Genomic DNA, 16,819 nt, shown 5'->3' with positions numbered 1-16,819 from the left:
ATGACAGAGCTGAGCTATTCTTGATAGTGGCTGATGATATGATGAGGGAAAGAGACAAGTTGCAATGTGGGCAGTTCAGATTAGATACTAAGGAAAAAATGTCTTTGCTGAGAAGGTACTTGGAACAGGTTACCCACAGAGTTACAGGTCTCCATCCTCGAATGTTTTCAAGCTTCAGCTAAGAAAGCTAGGGTTGACCTGGTCTAGTGTTGGTGATAGATTTGAGAGGATGGTTGGGCATGATGATGTTCAGGGTCTCCTTCCATCCAGCAGCTCTGCGATGCTGCAAAATATTTTTAACTCTGCTAGCTGAAGAATACATTTTCTAGTTTGCAGTATATATGCGATTCAAAATACAAAATCACTGAAGAGGGATAGGTGGTAGGACTACCAGGTATGGATGTGTGGTCTGTAGTGTGCAATGTACTTAAAAATAGTGAGAAAAATGCTTTTTTCCCCCTATCTGTAAGTGCTTTGCTATTATTCCCAAAGGGAATGTGAGTAAGCAAATGCTTGATTAGGAATAAAGCTTTATATTGATGTAAACACTGCTCAGGACCAAGCAGTAAAGGCAAAATAAAGTGTATGTAACATTTTAAAATTAAAGGCAAAATAAATTATGTATCTTAGATTGCCTAAGTTTACTGAGAACCAAGCAAATCTGCCAAGCTTTTCTTAATATATGGCTATACTAGCTGTATTTTTGTCTGGGTTTAAGAATTACTTGTCATTCTTCACTGTATCTGAGCTTCAAAGCTGTATGTTGCTGCCCACTTTGGTCTTAATGTGTGACAGGTATCCCTTAAGCATGAGAATGAAAGAAATACCAATTTCTTCATTTTTAATCAACCCTAGCTTGTTTTCTGGGTATGCTCTGAAATCCATGTAAAGTTGGTGCTAGGGTGTGCTTGTGTATCTGCAGGTGCACAGCTTTATTGATGGCATCATTATAAAAATACAGACCTTGTAAAACTGGTAAAAAAAGGGAAAGCCATATCACAGGGAAGATTGCATAGTCTTTGTATGATTTTATTTAAAGTTGTAAGTTCCCAGTTTTAGTCAGGAAGTAGATTGTTTTTTGAGTAGAAGAGTGAGTTTGTTTTAAATACAAGCATTTTTTATGGTTCTAAATAGAAGTCAAAGTTGCTCCTTTACAATTTGGATATTTTCCTCATTCACACTCTGCTCTGATAGTTGTTTTGAAAGCTATATTTTTTTTTTGACTTAATCAGCTTTTGTTTTGTTTCTGTGATTCACCTTTCAGATGGTTGTGTTTGGGGTGAAATATTAGTTGAAGAATTTATAACAATATATGTTCAGCATGAAAAAAAATGTCACTGAAACATAAAATAAGATGTTCTTTTTAAAAATTCAAGTTTCATGATTTCACAGAGCAATAGATCAATATTCCATCATTTAACAGTTGAGGTTAAAAACCTGCTATGAAGTGAAGCAATATATCTTATATTGTATGTAGGTTGCTTTGATGTTAATGCCCTGGTTTTGTGTCACTTAAGGGCAAATAAGTTTTCCAGCTCCAGTCATGACTCATTATGTCAGGCACTTACGGTATCTCCACATCTATGCAATTCATATACAACAAAAAGCATGACAGCATTTTTGCATTTTTAGCTACTTTACTAATTTCTTCTTTTTTTTTTTTTTTTTTATCTTTTCTAGTTTCAAGCAGTGTGACATAGATTCAATCAATAACATTGATAGTGTCCTGCCTGGCAACAGTTTTTATGGTATTTTAGAAAAGTAAAGGTATAACTGTTTTATTTTTCATCGCTGTGACAGCATTGAACCCAGAAAGAAAATGTGGTCTGTATCAAATAAACAAACAAACAAAACCTCCAAACCCAAAACACCAACAAAAAACAAACACCCAAAATCCAGAAAGTCCCCAGGCAAATCCCTAAATATTTAGTGAATAATGCAAGTTGCAAAGCACATCCTTCCTTCACTTTAATGAACAAATACCCACAACACCTAAGTCCTTTGCGCGGCATGAATGTTGACTGTTTGCTGGGCTAAAGATTTCTGTGCATCATTTAGAAAACATTTTCCTCTGGGTTATTCTTGAATGTATACCATCATGAAGCATTTATAGGTGTAAATATTAGGGTGGACTTCCATGTGTCATGAGAGCATTTGACACTGTGTGCCTGGATTGGGATTACTTCTGCAGTTATTGAATTACTTGCACACCCTTTTGTAGTTACTCTTCACTTGTCTTCAGTGTTAACTGAGAACAGCTGAGGATCTTAACCTGCTCCTCCTCCCCACTCCTACTGTAAAAGTTCCATATAATGGAGGAAAAAACAGACCATATTTCAGATTCTTTTCCTCCTCATCAGTCTGGTATATGTTTCTTAAAACCTGAACTACACAGAAGGTACTGAGTGCTTGCTGTTTGACAATGCTAGCTCTGCCCTTTAAACAAATTGTATTTCTATTTATAGAACTTGTCACTGAAATAATAGAACATTTTATATCTGATAATGTCGTTAACGCTGACAAATTCCCAGTATCGTCCCAGGTGACAAATAGATTGCTCATTATTCTCAGCCTCTGTGCATACACCGATTGTAATCTCTTTGAATGACTGGGTAACATACTATACAATCAAAAGCAATTACCGAGTAGGATACTTAATGTCAACTAGTAAAAGTAGCATAGTCACTAGGCTTGTGCCACAGCAGCCTTTCTCTGTAATTGCGCTCAGCGCAAGCACAGAAAGATTTGACTTTAAAATAATTCAGTCGGCATCTCCGGAACCTGGTTAATGTTTTACAGTTACAATTGTTATATAATTTCTTCATCAAGTCGAAGAGGTATCCTGAAAACATTTTTATAGGGGCTTTGGGAATGACAAATTTGATTTGAGTAACTTAGAAGCAGGCTTTTTAAAACGAAACTGTTGTTCCGTGTTGTAGGTGAAAATACAACAAATGCGTACAACAACAATACTCACCAAAATACAGAAAAATTCTAGAACGCAACACTGGGTAGAAAGCATGCCAGCTGGTAAGTTGGGAAAGGTCTTTACTTCCTTGTCTGGTGACCTAGGCTTAAATTCTATACCAAGCGCACACAGCTGTAGCTTGTTACCCACCTCTTGCTTGAGGGGAACAAATGATTGGCGTGGCACTCTGTGTGAGCTCTCTGGCTTTCTACTGGCAGGCAGGTTTTTTTCCTTTCTACTCTTTTAAGAGATCAGTGTCTTCAAAAGTTCTAGCTTGGATTATAATAGTGCCTACTATATGTGAGCACATTTTCTGTCTTTTTTGTTGCTGTTTGCTTAGCTAAGACATTTTTATAGCATAAACACAGCATTCTATAGAAGGACATTCACAGCTGCTATTAATAAATTGGTCCAAGCAAAGCTACACCAAATCTGTAAGGGTTTTTGTAGTTTGTTACAGCGAAAACAGGTTCAGGGCTGATGAAACCTCAGACAGACTGGTTAGCTGCTTTCTCTCCTTTGCTGATGGTGAAGGTACGATGGTTGGTCATGTTCTTCAGATTACTGAGGCTGCAGTCAGTGAGTCCTACTGGGTATGTTATAAAATGGGGCTTGCTAATTGGGTTTGTGAGCAACTGATTTTTCCTTGGTAGTAGGGCATACGACCATGTTTGCTAGCCTCATGGACTAGATGCAGGACAAAGACTGCTCTGACTGCCCTCTTCCTTTCTGTCATTTATTCGTGTGTTATGTTAGAGGACTCTAATTTCCATTCTTGTTTTTTTACCTTAGATAATATCACTTTTTTCAGCAGTCAGCTACGTAATTTAGAACGAATCATCCTGATTTACCTCTCAGACACCAGGTGAGGCAAGCGAAAAAAAGCAGTTGGGGATCATTTGAAAGGAAAAGGATCAATTAAAATGAATCTGGGTTTAAACAGGAGGTTAGAAAAATGCTGAAGGTTACAGCTGAGGCATTTGAAGAGAGGAGTGTTTGCAAGATCCAGACTAAAGAATCTGAATTGTGACTTTTCTGAAAACTGTTTTATTTTCATGGCAAAATAGACAATATTCCAAATGCAGGAATAGAGCTCAGCATCATGAGAGAATTTTTTTTTTTTTTACTTAGACGTAGAAGTCATACAGTCTTTTTAACAGGGTTTTCATATTTATTTCTTGCAACTACAAATGTCTAAAATTACACACTTTGCTTTCACAATGGAATCATCTGGAGGTGAATTAACTCTTCCTCTGAAGTCTGTTGCAACCCTAAGGTAGGACTTTCTTTGATTAAAACGTGGCAAATATGTAAATTAGGCAGCTGATGATTCTTTAATGCTCTGCTCTCTTTCCTACCTTGAGAGGATAAACTATTCCAGTCTGTCCAAATCTGACTTCTGACTTTGATTTTTGCAGTAGAGTTTTCATTGTTGTTGTTGTGTCCATCCCCCTGTCTCCTCTTCTCTCCCTCACTCAACATCTTTCAGGCTACTAAATGCTTATTCTTTATCTGAAGTCTGTAAGAGAAAAGCAAAGAGCAAATATTGGCATTTATAAGCTTATGTCCTGGGTTGAGTGAGTGGTGGAGATTTTTGGTGGCAGGGGAGGGGGCTATCGGGGCAGCCCCCTGTGAGAAGCTTCTCGAAGCTCCCCCAGCTCCACGTCAGCTCCACTTCTGTTTGGGAAATTGAGCCAATCGGCTGCGCCTCTGTGATAACGTATTTAAGAAGGGACGTGGTGACGGGCAGGGGGACTGGTGAGGAGGAGTTGCTGCAGCTGCATGAACACCAAGGTCAGTGGAGGAACGGAGGAAGAAAGGAGGGGGGAGGTGTGCCGGAGCAGAGACCCCCCTGTATCCTGTGGGGAGACGGCAGGGCGGCCCCCCCTGCCACCCATAGAGATCTACGGTGGAGCAGACATTGATTTATGTCCTGTGGTTTCCGTCTGGATGATCAAGGTTCTGTGCCAGAAGAGGGCCGGGGTCTCATGGGAAAAGGTAGCCCTGTTGCTGTAATTCAGTGCTGGGAGGATTGCAGCATGCGGGGGAGTGCCACGCCGGAGCAGCTCGGGAAGGGCTGCAGCCGTGGGAGGGAATCCAGTCGGAGGAAGTTAGTGACCCATGACGGAGCAGTGTGGGGAACGCTGCGGCCCGTGGGAGGAATTCATGTCGGAGAAAGTTTGTGGAGGACTGTCTCCTGTGAGAGGGGGACCACGATGGAGCAGGAGGAACGAGTTCCAGACACTCCCCTCACCGAAAATGAAGGAAGTGGCAGCGCTGCCTGCACCCCCCATTCCCTGCCCCTGCGCCGCTGTGGGGAGGAGGTAGAGATATCGGGAGCAGAGCTGAGCCCGGGAAGAAGGGAGGGGTGGGGGGGAAGGTGTTCTCAAGATGTGGCAATGCTTCTCACTGTCCCGCTATGTGTTGTTAGTGTCTGTAATAAATATATGTTCTTTTTTTTCTTCCCCTAACGTGTCTGCCTGTTGCTCATGCCCATAAAGGGGGATTTTTTTCCCCATCCCAGTCCTATCTTAAACCCCAAGCCTGGCTCTCTGTCCCTCCTTATTGCCAGAAGAGAATGGAGAGAGAGTGGCTGCATGGTGGTTGGCTGCCGACCAGGCTCAAACCACAACAGCCTATATAATTATAACTGTTTTGAGAGACTGATGATTCTGATTACCATTGAAAGCCAGGAAAAATCTCACTTCCCCATAAGCACATTCACTTCTCAAAGATGTTGCGAGCCTCCATGTGTTACACTTCCAATCCCCAGTGTCTGAATTCTAGCTTTTCTCACATGTTACATACGTGTTAGCTGGAACTCACTAGGGAAAAAAGATGCTTCCAGGCTGATAGCACTTACTGTTCAGAGCCATCTTCTGAGCTGTTAGTCACTCAGGTTCTGAAATATCAGTTGAAGATCAACCAGGTGCTAGGCCAGGCAGTTTTTGACCTGGGAGGTGATCTGATTTGCAGTCTTGCCTCCCCTCTGGCCCCCCTCTTTTGATGTTTTGTTTGTTTGTCTTGGTTTTGGTTGTTTTTTGTTTATATGTGTGTATATATGTGTGTGTGTGTGTGTGTATATATATATATATGTATATATATATATGTATATATATATATATATAACCTTGATGGTCTTTGATACAAATACAGATGTTAATGGCTTTTGGAAAATGACACTGTATAGAGCAGGGGTTATATTACCATTTTGAACTACAGAGTGATGAACAGAAATGTTAGTTTTGTGTGGGATGATCTAAATGTTAAACAGATATTTATCTTAAGACAGTGTTTTGGAAAAAAAACTCCACCAAAAACTAAAAAATGGAAGAACCCCTAAAATAGTCCTGTTTAAAGTGAAATAATTTTTTAAAAAGTAATAATGGGCAACATCTGTATTTCTCTTGTCATCGAAGTACAGGGTATACCCTTTATCTGACTGCTGAAGGCATGACTGTAGCAACCTTCCATTAGCTGCTAGATGAAAAACCTGCCTTTTATTGTTTCTAAGGGAGCTTAACTTCTTCACATTAGAAATGAATAATAAAATCTAAAGCTTTCATTATAATGGGTTTAAGAGGAGGTGTTTTGCTTTTTATAGCTATACTAATGATCTAAAAGCAGGTTGAATCCACCAAAAAACTAGCAAAGAGGTCGTTAGAAGACCTGTGTGAAGAATCTTTAAAGAACACTTTTGGATTTAATAGAAATATTTCTTGCTGGTGTTGGTAAAGTGGGTCATCTGCACTTCATGTCGGATGTGAAACAAAGGGAAGGTGTGAAGTGTCTCAGGCTTATCTAGAAATCTAGGGGATGAGGTACTCAGTGTGAACAGTCTTCTGTAGACTTTCTCCTAAATCAGTATACAGTAGAATGAAATGTTTCTTCACACCATATGCACCCTACCAATTCCTGAGTGACAAATCAAGACCCTTACTCCATATTGTGGAAGTGGCAAGAGATGTGAGAGAATTTTGTATGCATTTGTCCTTATACAATGAGAAGTATTCCAGATACCTGTGATAGGTTTGAGATGGCCTGCAGTGGTCCCAGTGAGCTTGCTACGTTAAGAACAATAAGATCTCTGGTAGGGTAGAAAATGAGACCAACAAAAAAGAAATCAGTCCAGAGGGAGAGAAAAGCATTGCTGATTGATTATTTATTTCACTCCACAATTTTTCCTCTGCCCGGTCTGAATCAAAACTCGAGAAGGATGTTCCCCTGCACTTTCTTCAAATGGTAATTTGGTTCTTCTGCGCATTTTTCTTCATCTATAACATCTGTTCCGAAACAGCTATGCTAATAGAACTGCATTAAGCTTTCCCACTGCTAGGAATTGATCAGAGTAAGCAGTAAGAATTATCCAGAATCCTTTTCAACTGGGCTGTGATCCCCAAATTTATGGAATTCGCTGATGTACCAAGAAATAAATACGTAAAAAGATGCTCCAATTGGAACTCCCACTTCTATGACTTACTGTGAAGGTTTACAACTTATCAGTTATGAACTGCTATGGGTGTCATGGCCATAAATGCTGTTTAACGATACTGTAGTAAGGAAGCTCACTGCTAGTTTAGCTACCTTTTTGTGCTGTTTTGTTCTGCACCAGAGCCAGTCAGTATGGGAGAAGGAAATGCTGAGTACAGTAGTACAGTTAAGAAGCTAGACAGAATTGACATCTTTATCCCTAATTATGGATCAGGGCTTTTAATTTTCTACACATATGTGTCATATAGTGAAAAACAGTTTGCTTTTACAAAAGTATGTACTTTCTGCGTAAGTTATCATCCTAAAAGGAGGAAACTGTCGCGTTGGGGTTCAGGGTTATCGATTAACTGAGTTAAGTTGAAATACCAGGTAAAAATAAGCTCCCTGGTGGTTAACAGTAATGCGGATCCTTTTCACTTAGATTCGTATTTATTTGGCCTTTTTTTTTTTTTTTCCAGATAACAGTGAGTGAATTGGTCATTTAATGTTCCCTTAGGATCTGAAGATAGTTTCTTGCCCTCTAGATGGCTGTCTTGTTCTCTCTTAAAGAATCTATTACACAAAAGGAGTCTAGTAAGGCTGTAAGGGAGAAAGTTTATTTAAATAGTTACGGTCTTTACATGTTTGCATATTTGCAATGTACTTAAGTGTTTATGAGCAAAAATGTTGATAGGTGACTACATCATTGAAAACCTGCTGTGAACAACTGTGAGCTGATACGTCTTCTGCTACTGGGCAAGAGGAGAATAAGTACTAACTTTTTTCAGAGAACTGAAAATATTTCATAATACATTTTTAATTGTATCAAAAACCTGGTAATATATTATGGGAAGAAAAATTCTCTCATGGTTCTGACAGGCACAGCTGTAGTAGCATTTTCCCCTCTACTTAATTCTGTAGGAATTTTATTTAATTTATCTTAAAAACTTCTTTAAGTATTTTGACTATAGCCACAAATGTGTGGGGAGTATATTAAAGATACTGAGGGAATGTTGTTGCAGTATTTCTAATGTGTTAGAGGACAGAACATAGAAGAAGGGGTTCTGAGTGTGTGTGGTGTTTTTTTTTTTTCCCCACAAAAATTTCTGGCTTCATCTTGCAAATTTGTGTTTAGATAAACTACATTTTTAGAAGAAACTTGTGTAGAGGATTGTCTTTAAACGGACTATTGTGAATTAATTTTTAAGATGAATAAGCATGTCATACACTTTACATGAAGGAAAGCCAGCAATACAAAAATCTGTTTATTTTGTAAGTATTGTTTTAAAAAAATTAAAATTAAAAAACAACCCACTGGAGGAAACCCCTGAAAACCCCCAAATGAAACACTGATCATGTGTCATATGTCTGTTTTCACAGTTTAATAATTTTTAAAGCATAAGAAGTGCTTTATGGATATTAATGATTGCTTGTGACTCTGCATGGGAAATCAGCATTTGTTTTATATGCATTTATAGGGGGACAATGTGTATAGCTGAGTGTCATGCCACACTCATTGCTCAAACCTTTGCTTTATTGGATAATCGTATATTTATGTCATTTGGTAGAACTGTGATTTGTTTGTTTTTTCATGTATGCATTGTAAGGTGTGCGCCAGGGCCCTCTTGCAATTACACGTGTACCTTATGGCTGAGATTCCAAGTAGCGAGTCACAAATCTAAATCTATGGGACACGTAGGATGACCGAATTTATGCATTCTTATTCCAATGCATTTTTTGAATACCAAAGTCATTAAACCATGTTTGGGGCTTTATAACTTCATGTAAATCATACGATAATTGCCAAGCTACAGCTTAATAAAACCAGATCTTCAGGAATCACTCATCAGTGGTGTGCAGTGAAAACTTCCTGAGGCTTTCAGTTCTTCATTGGTAATAAAATCAAAACTTTTGTTTCTTGAAGTCCTTCCTTTATTTTGTTAGATATGGCTGCTTAACGCAGGAAGGAGTAAGTCCAATGTTTGCTATTCAGTTGACATTTATCTTTATTCGTAAGTAAATCAACCTAGAACATGATCTTGATATTTGCTGTGTTTAAGTATAGAGAGGCAGAAGTTTTCTGCATTGTGATGAAGGCATTTAATTTTTACAGTGTTTCCTTTGTTTCTCAATGTCTTTACATTTATTTTTTTTTCCTGCTTCTGAACTACTGAAAATGGAGTTTTCTCAGTAAGTGACACACTGAACAAGCAGTGCCTTCCTTTTGACTGCAGTACCAGTCTAAGGGTGTTTAGAAACAACTGTTAATTGTTTTTGAAGGCAATTGTTAAGGGTTGATAACTTACATGATTCAGCATTGATAAAAATAATTGCTTTCTGGAAAAGACTCTCTGGTCTAATAAGCTAATGCTTCTAAACTGGAGATGTTAAGATTATCAATCATCCTTCTGCTGTCATGAAGAAAGATGCCAGTTTCCATAAGTGACAATTAGCCCAGTCTGATGGTAACTTTGGTTAGGAGATGAGTTGCTTAATCTGCTTCTCTTGCATACAACAGGTCATAATGTGATAAATAAGCAGTTATGCTTACTCCACGATTAAGGATGAATCATGTTTGAAAATCATGATGTAAAGTATTCAGTGATCTTACCAGTTATTCATAGTAAGTCTTATGTCATACAGACTTTTTATGAAAAAGAGCAAAGTAATTGGTATCCGTCACATGCACTTGTGATAATATCACAATTTCACTGCGCTTTAATAGTCTGTCAACTTAGTTTAGCCTGCAATGGCTCACAGCACATTTGTCTTAAAGAATACATGAATCTATTAGTGAATAACTTAGCTGTAATTGTACACAGAATTGCACACCAGAACTCTCTTAGGGACAAAAAGTTAAATATAGAGGAAATCCAGTGCAATTAGGTCACATAGCTTCTCAAGTTGTCGGATGAGGATAAATGGTGAATTCAGTGAAAAAAAAATCAAAAGCCAAATAAGAGGCTTTTGAGGTTAAGAAAAACTCATCATAAGGTTTACTTTTACTTTATTATTTTTTTAAATAGAATTTTCAAGACTACCTAATTTAAATATATTTCCAACCGAGCAGATGACTTGGTAATATTCTTAAAAAGCTTCAAAGCCTGCATTTGTTTCAACTTTCAGAAATGTATGGTCACCTGAACTATTTGTTATAAAAAAAAATCAGAAAACTCAAGGAGCAGCAGAAAGATTAAGGTTTATTCATTGTGCAGCTATGTTTGCATGAAAATGATGCATCACCAGGAGTAGTGGCAGTGAAAGTGGTCATTTTTGAAGAGAGAGTAGGATCCATGAAATCTGTCAAAAGTAAACCATAGGAAGATTTGTTGGGGGAGTTCTCATTTTTGGAAAACCTGTTTTCAAGACAACAGAAAGGTGATTTTTCACTTCAATGTCTGCAGCAGTCTTTCAGCCAAAAGTTCAATAATATTTGTTTTTTCTTTTGCCTTGAATTCTTTCTATTTTTATTTCATGGTCCAGCTGTGCACCTTGCAAACCAACATGCCCTCACAGAAGTGGGATGGAAGGACGACTAACCAAACTGATCACATGTTTTTCAGCAAATGTTTTTCCTATGTTTCTTCCTTTTAATGGTATATAGATAATATGACAGAAGTCACACTGAAAATACCAATGTCATAACACTGTTAGTGTTATGGATAGGCACACTCTGCATTGACTGACTTTTTCACAGCCTCATTTCAAGGCTTTTTCCCCACACACATTTGATTTTGCTTTCTTACATTTTCTATCTGTGAAGCTTACTCCCTTTAGTCCACTGCTATGTGCTGCTAGTGTGAAAATATGCTTGATATCTAAGTGAAGAAAAAAGGGAAGTGTCATGGGAACAGGTTTATCTACAGTTTGATGGCTTCTGTGACTGTAGCTTACGTAGTTACACCTGAGCTATCTTTAAACTAGTTCACTTGGATGCTGCTAAAATTGTGACAGCAGAATTGAGTTGCAGTATATGTTAAAGAAGTGGAGAAGATATTCCTGTACTTGAAACGTGCTAAGATCCATCTGAACTATTCAGTTAAAAGTGGGCTTAAGTAAGCTTGATTGATTTGAAGGTATCTGTGTCCCAAGGAAAGATGCATGATTGAAACACCTGAGGTTTCCAATTACGAAGAATTAGGGGAGATGTGAGCTTGTGCTGTCATATTCAGTGTTTCCGTAGTGCTGCTGTTCTCTGATTACACAAAAATACTGCTCGTTTGAGGTCATTGCTAGCTTAAGCTTTTTTTATTTTTAAGTCTCCTCTCATTTTTTTTTTAAATATTTGTTCCAATATAGGTGCTGATGGGGTCTGTGTGTGAAAGAATATGCAAATCATAATGTGTGCCCTCCTTGAATTTTTTTTCCTGCTTAACTGGCAAATCAAAGAAAAGGCTTGCAGCACTTGCCATTATTGTAAGGGAGTTGAGTGTTTTTTACCTTCCTATTGTCTAATTGCCACAAAGGACACAAAAAAATAAAATCAAACATAAAAAAGAGAGAAGAATGATCAAAGACAGGCACTGTATGTGAATGTTCCACGTGTATCATTCTGAAAAACTTTATTTTCAGAAAATTGTGTTATAAAATAAAAAATGGAGGTGAACTTGGAGAGCTTCACTGACTTTTTTTCACATTAGTGGGGTACTTTGCATGAATGTTTGACTCTGTGGTGGATCAGAATGTGTGTGCCTTATGGGTCTTTGCAGTCAGTTGGTCAGTTTGGTATTCGGGTTATTCTAATCCTTTACAGAAGCTACTGGTGTGTACCTCTTGATAGAACAGGAAATGATTATTGCAATTTTATTGAAGTTCCCATCTCTTACTCTCAGTGGATTTCTTTTTTAGTATCTGACACCATCATAATAAGGTGTGTATATAGAAGCTCACAGGTCTGTAGTGGATTGTTTGTAGCTCTTCTTTCTGTTTAGTTTTAAACACATAGATAGAATATCCGTAAAGCAACTTCAACGCTCCTGACATGATAGAGTAGTCATGTTATCCATTTTCTATCTGATCTGGAATCACTTCTGCATTTCCCTGTGTCTTTTGGGGATTCAGTAAAGCAAAACTGTATGTGCCTATTTTATATCTTTAATTTTTTACCATCATGCCTCCCCTCTAGAAAAGTAATGATGAAGTTTGCTAGCACTCAGGTAGATCTAGGCCTTATGTAAAGGACATAAATGTAACAAAAAATTTCTAGCTACACGAAGAATGAACAAGAAAGAGTAGTAGCAACACTGCATGACACTGCATGTAATCTGGGTATGTCCCAACAAAGTGGAGCATTTTATTGGAGTGGCATAATAGCATGAAAAATTTTAAGTCCGGTAGCAAGTTTATCTGGTATATTTTTTTAATTGAATGTTGCCAGATGATTAGTAAATGGCAAGTTAGTACTGCTCTGTGTGTAAGATGTAACTACATTTTCTTTTAGGTATCATTCATGAAAATCTAAAGGAGTTGGCCTTCTCAACAGTGCATAAGAATATAGGTAGGGTGATAAAAAAAAATCTTTTTTAATCTTAGCTGCTAGTGTGGAGCTAAATAAGCGAGTCATCTTTTTTTTGTTTGTTTGTTTGCTTTATTTTTAATTCTGCATAATAGCATTAATGGAAGAGAAATGTGTAAAATATTTTTACCTTTGTAACCTCTGTTGGTTGGAAGGAGGACATCTATGTCTCTTAGGATGTGATAGAAGACTGTATCTTATTCTTCTGCATAATACTTTGCCTTATCTTAAGTTTTATGACTACCTCACACCAGAAGGTTATTAAACATGAGCATATGGCTTCTGTCCTGGTGGTAGCAATAAGTACTCTCACTGAAATGCACCAGGCATTTGGAGGAAGGAAAAGGAATACAAAAGAACAAATGAAAAAAAAAAAAAAAAAAAGAGGCAAAAAAAAAGCTGTAAAATTATAATGAGGGAGCATGCAGTCCCTCTCAGCAAGCAGCTCACCAGAGCAGAAGTGTGGCCTCAGTCACGGCACTGTGACTCATTATTAGAATCCTTTGCCTAAAGGCTTGGAGCAGTGATGCAGGAGAACTTCACGCTGAGAAGCTGATAGCTCATTGGAGTGACTGTGAGACTAATCAGGCAGCAGCGGCTGCTGAAGGCTTGTGCTTGTTTCCTGACAGACATATTCAGAATCAAACATTAAGACTATTGGGTTTCATACATTTCTGTGAGGGCACAAAGCATCCCAGCTTATTTGGTATGAAATGTTGTTGTTGTTATTATGATAGTAAAAATTATCATCATTATTACCAGCCTCATTTCTCTGGGGAATAAGAAAATGTCCTTCTGGAACTGCTCCAACTTTGATATTTTGTTTTGTAAAATAATTCTCTGACTTGGACAGGGCAGGATGTTAATTTTCAACATTAGAATATTTTCCTAGTAGACTAGGAAAGGCATTACTAGGATGTATATTCTTCTGGTGCTGCTCTCCATCATTATAGTGACGGCATGGGAATTATATTAGCCCGTTTCTAAAAATTTTCTACCTTGTGCTCATTTTCCGTTCCTGATTGGTTCGGCTTCTTTGTGTAATATGACTGCCACACAACTCCTCTTTTGTAAAGATAAAAGTATTCATCCTTGGTCACCTCATAACATTGCAGATTCTTTATCATAATACCTAAAAGCCCGTTGAAGCTTGAATAGCATTCGGGTTTCTTTATGTTCTTAAACATGTTGTGTGTTCTTAGCTGTATATCTATATCTGTAAGTGTTTGTAAAGAGAGCAAAATTTGATGTTAAATGTAAGCATGGGAGGCTTACAGAGAAGAGAAGACCAAAGTCTGAGAAACCCAAAAAAGCTAGGTTACACAACAGGCTGTTATTTCAGCACTGTAGTTCCCATCTTATATGTTTTATGGCACAACGTGATATGCTGTCCTTTTTCCAGTGATGGTGCTGGAAATGGTTACCTTGCATTTTGACATGGGGATTCCAATCTTAAGCATCTCATTTTCATTGTAGCATATAGAGAAAATACCTTGTGCCCAAAATTGGGATCCACAACATCGTGCTTACCAAATTGCTTTAACCAGCAAATAAAAAATTCCAAAGAAAATAGTGGGCCTAAGATTCCGATTTGTTGAGGATTCAGATGCCTGATTTCATTAAACAACCAAGGCAGGTTAGTCATTTTTTCATACAGAATACAGCAAGGAGAAGGTTCACTTATACCCAGTATTGACAGGCAGGAATTCAAGTGCCTTAGGAATCTGCCCAGTGGAAACTTAAATACACAGGCAATTCCTATACCCTTCAGAGCTGACTGGCGACAGAGTAGAGCATTTGGGAATTACGCTCATAGGTCCCACTTGTAAATGTATGGCTAAATGGTTATTTTGAGTTTTATAGTTCATTTTTTTGAAGATCTAAGAGGAGAACGTGTGGTTCTTTATGCCTCTGTACGTGACCAAACCAATAAAAGTTTCTTATGCTCACAATGATGTTAAGAACAACAGTTATGGGTTCTTGGGATTTTTAATTATCTTGCATGGAAACATGAACTGTCGCGATTCAGAAAATTGTTTTCTAAACCAAGTGGTCATGACACATGCTTTTGTCATCTCATTTCCTCCACTGATTATATGTGAAATTTATTGAATCCAGGAGTGGTTTGAAGAAAAGCACTGTAGGTTGAGATGTGATTAAACCAGAGATAGTATAAAGGAGGAGGTGTCTGAGGTGAGTTTGCCTCATCTAACTGAAATGAATTTTAAATGTAGGATAAACTTACACCCTGATACATTCCTGTGACAACCTACTTGACATAAATAACAGTTATAAAGAACTATGAATTTGACCTTCTTGTGGCTGAGTTTAAATATAGTTTAAAATCTGAGCAAAATAAAGACCTAGATTTGGATTCATTTTTATAAATTTGTGTCATTTGCGTCATTGCATTTTAACTCTCTGGAAGCGAATTGACTATATATGCTGATTCCGGTACATATAACGCTGAAACTTAAGTATTTAAAATAGTATTGGGTAATAATTTTAATGGTTTGGAGGTTGGAAAATATTATTTATGACTGTGTGTGTGTACTTTGTTTTGTTTGAAAATTATATCATGCTTTGCAATGGTAACTTTCCAGGGCATTATGCTCAGCTAGAAAGTATTTATGTGTTTGGGCTTATTGACTGATAAATAGCAAATTCCAAGCTGTATGGCCAGAATACCTGCCAACGATTTGCAGATTGCAATACACATACTAAATAAATTTATGGAAGATTTTAAATTCAAGGATTTTGACTTTAAATACATTAAGTAATTGTTTCTGCTTCAGATGTAGTGAAGCTGCTAGTTGATACAGTGCAGATGGCATGTTGGCAGCACCAGGTAAAAGCAGTTACTGGAACATTTTGTTCATCACTGAATACTTGCAAATAGTGCCCTAAATAAAATTAAATAAGGAACATAAAGACATTTTAAAACCTAGGCTTAATGCAAATATAAAGAAACTGTGTAATTCTCTATAACTTCGGAATGCAATGTTTATCAAGTGTGGTGGTGGCGTTTTCTAGGTAAATAATATGGGGCTGTTGTCAGGCCTTGCATTGCAGTAACAATCATTTGGTTTAATTTTTGTGTCTTGATAGTATTTTGGTTACTTGATAGGGTCTAATCACTGCTGACCACAGCAAATACCATAAGTGACAAATTTTGCTCTTTCTTATCTGCACATTATTCCCAGACACATCTTGATTGATTTTGTTTGTTTGTTTGTTTTGGTTTTAATTCTCTGATCACTAAGTGAACAGTGTAGGCAACGTAATTATTATCTGTGCTGCAGTCTTCCTTTTCAATGTTGTTTTTTCCTGAAGGGATTACACTGCATGTTTTTGTTACTGGCTTCCGAGAGCCGGATATGGTAAATGCACTATTTTCTGCCATCTCTTCATTGTATTCCCTCACTGAGTTTTTCTACTCAGTCTTTCTAAAGAATTCCTTTTTTCACTTCTTAAAAATAAACTTTATAAAAGACAGTTTAAATGTCTTTGCAGTGCATCTATTAAGCCTCTAAATGGCAAAGGCATTAGTTAGGGCTTTTTGACTTTCTTTCTGTTTTGTTTATTGCTTTGGGCAAAGAATTTGAGTGAAAAGACGAATGCTTTCGTGAAGTGCAATACGCTGAAAGTACATTATCTCTTAATTTTAAATATATTCTGAATACAGGTAGAATGTGAGACTTGTTTAACATAATATTCCAGTTTAGTTATTGTATAACAGAATAAGAAATCCCAGAGGAATTTTGTTAGCAAGGTAAAATAGAATCACATACACTCCTTATTATTGCAAAAGTTTCCTTAATCACATTGTTTAAACTTTTCAATACACTGTAATGCTTATTAGTGGT

The sequence above is a fragment of the Tyto alba genome, unplaced genomic scaffold, assembly GCF_018691265.1.
Source record: "Tyto alba isolate M040663 unplaced genomic scaffold, T.alba_DEE_v4.0 Super-Scaffold_20, whole genome shotgun sequence".
NCBI lineage: Eukaryota > Metazoa > Chordata > Aves > Strigiformes > Tytonidae > Tyto > Tyto alba.
This window is presented reverse-complemented; position numbering follows the sequence as displayed.